Below are 3,066 nucleotides of genomic sequence, written 5' to 3'. Positions count from 1 at the left end.
CCAGCATCTATAGTCTCTTGATTTGTTTATTTTAGCCACTCTGACTGGTGTGAGGTGGTATCTCAGTGTGGTTTTGATTTGTGTTTCCCTGATAATGAGTGATGTTGAGCATCGTTTCATGTGCCTGTTGGACATCTGGATGTCCTCTTTGGAGAAGTGTCTATTCATGTCTTCTGCCCATTTCTTCACTGGGTTATTTGTTTTGTGGGTGTGGAGTTTGGTGAGTTCCTTGTACAATTTCAATATTAGCCCTTTATCTGATATGTCATTTGCAACTATCTTTTCCCATTCCTTCGGTTGCCTATTCGTTTTCTTGATTGTTTCCTTTGCAGTGCAGAAGCTTTTTATCTTGATGAGGTCCCAAGAGTTCAGTTTTGCTTTCATTTCCCTTGCCTTTGGGGATGTGTCGAGTAGGAAATTGCTGAGGTTGAGGTCTAGGAGGTTTTTCCCTACTTTCTCGTCCTTTGGCCATTTTGAGTTAATTTTTGTGTATGGTGTAAGAAAATGGTCTAGTTTTTTTCTTCTGCATGTTGCTGTCCAGTTCTCCCAGCACAATCTGCTAAAGAAGCAGTCTTTTTTCCATCGGATACTCTTTCCTGCTTTGTCAAAGAGTAATTGGCCACACATTTGTGGGCCCAGTTCTGGGTTCTCTATTCTATTCCATTGGTCCATATGTCTGTTTTTGTGCCAATACCATACTGTCTTGATGATGACAGCTTTGTAGTAGAGGCTAAAGTCTGGGATTGTGATGCCTCCCGTTTTGGTTTTCTTCTTCAATATTACTTTGGCTATTCAGGGTCTTTTGTGGTTCCATACGAATTTGAGGATAGTTTGTTCTAGCTTTGAGAAGAATGTTGGTGTAATTTAGATGGGGATTGCATTGAATGTGTAGATTGCTTTGGGTAGTAATGACATTTTCATAATGTTTATTCTTCTGATCCATGAACAGGGAATGTTTTTCCATTTCTTGGTGTCTTCTTCAATCTCTTTCATAAGTTTTCTATAGTTCTCATCATATAGGTCTTTTACATCCTTGATTAGGTTTACTCCTAGCTATTTTATGGTTTTTCGTGCAATTGTGAATGGGACTTGTCTCTTGATTTCTCTTTCCGCTGCTTTATTATTGGTGTATAGGAATGCAACTGATTTCTGTACATTGATTTTGTACCCTGCAACTTTACTGAATTCATTGATGAGTTCTAGAAGGCTTCTGGTGGAGTCTGCTGGGTTTTCCATGTAGAGTATCATGTCATCTGTGAAAAGTGAAAGTTTGACTTCTTCTTTGCCAATTCTGATGCCTTTTATTTCCTTTTGTTGTCTGATTGCTGATGCTAGAACTTCCAGCACTAGTGGTGAGAGTGGACACCCCTGTCGTGTTCCTGATCTCAGGGGGAAAGCTCTCCATTTTTCCCCATTGAGGATGATATTGGCTGTCGGCTTTTCATAAACTGCTTTTATAATGTTTAGGTAAGTTCCTTCTATTCCGATTTTCTCAAGGGTTTTTATTAAGAAAGGGTACTGTACTTTGTCAAATGCTTTTTCTGCATCTATCGACAGGATCATATGGTTTTTATCCTTTCTTTTGTTAATGTGATGGATCACAATGATGGATTTGCGAATAGTGAACCAGCCCTGTAACCCAGGAATGAATCCGACTTGATCATGATGGATAATTCTTTTTCTATGCTGTTCAATTCAATTTGCTAGTATCTTGTTGAGTATTTTTGCATCTGTATTCATTAAGGATATTGGTCTGTAGTTCTCTTTTTTGGCTGGGTCTCTGTCTGGTTTGGGTATCAAGGTGATGCTGGCTTTGTAGAATGAGTTTGGAAGTTTTCCTTCTATTTCTATTTTTTGGAATAGTTTGAGTATTAGCTCTGCTTTAAATGTCTGGTAGAATTCCCCTGGGAAGCCATCTGGCCCTGGGCTCTTATTCGTTGGGAGATTTTTGATAACAGATTCAATTTCTTCACTGATTATCGGTCTATTCATGTTTTCTATCTCTTCCCGTTTGAATTTTGGCAGTGCATGTGCATTAGGGAATTTGTCCATTTCTTCTAGGTTGTTCGGTTTGTTGGCATATAATTTTTCATAGGCCTCCACCGCCTGCCAACTCCCTGCCAGGATCGTGTTGGGGTGGGGGCTATTTTTTCCCTCTTGGCACCTGGGATTTGGGATTCGCGCGGCCAATGTTGGAGGTGAGATGCGCCATGGAAATGAGGAGCATGCCCCCACTCCCATTGCCGAGGTTGAAGTGAGCACCCTGGTGCCGCTGCCGTGGCTGCCGATTCCCCTCCAGGATGGCGCAGAGCTGGAAGCTGTTCTTTCCCTTGTGCCACCTGAGTTCGGGATTTGCGCTGCCCAGCAGTTATATATGGAGTGAGAGTTTCTCTCTCTGTGCACGGTTAAACATTCTTTATCTCTTCCCCAGAGACAGTAATATGAGCGTGTTCAGTTTCTCTGTCTCTTCCCTTTGTCTCTCAGGCTCCACGAGCTTGCCCTGTCTTGGGCTGGGGCTCCCACCTCCCCTGCCAGTCTTGGGCTGGCCCATTTTCCAATCTCCCCAGTTCGCACTCACTCACTCAGGTATCTTTGAGGTTGTCTTCTTTCTGGATTCCATATTTTCTCCTTCTGCTCTTGCAGATGGGAGTAATGTCCTTCTCAGTTCAATAGATGGGGCAGACGAAGTTTACAGAGCTCCCTTCCTCTCCACCATCTTGACTATACCCTAGGCTGTTGGTTCTATTCCAGCACTACAGTGTTTTGTCACTGGTTCATTCCTGCTTGGCCACTGAGTGTACTTTCTCCTGGCTCTTCCTCTTTTCCTTTGGCATATTTCCATCTTTGTATAGGTTTTCTTGGTAATCCTTTACTTTCTGAGATTCAAGATTATCCTGGCTTCTGTATTTACTGTCTTTAGTCTTGATGTCAGCAATTTCTTCAAGGAGCCCTGGTTTCTTTCATTAGAGAATGGTATTAAAAATCTTAAATGTGGAAGCTAAATGTGCTCATTGGAAAATTCAAGGAAATATATGTATGTATTCCAACCTATGTATACACATTTAA

The sequence above is a fragment of the Suricata suricatta genome, chromosome X (genome assembly GCF_006229205.1).
Source record: "Suricata suricatta isolate VVHF042 chromosome X, meerkat_22Aug2017_6uvM2_HiC, whole genome shotgun sequence".
NCBI classification, from domain to species: domain Eukaryota; kingdom Metazoa; phylum Chordata; class Mammalia; order Carnivora; family Herpestidae; genus Suricata; species Suricata suricatta.
Note: the sequence above shows the minus strand (reverse complement) of the source record.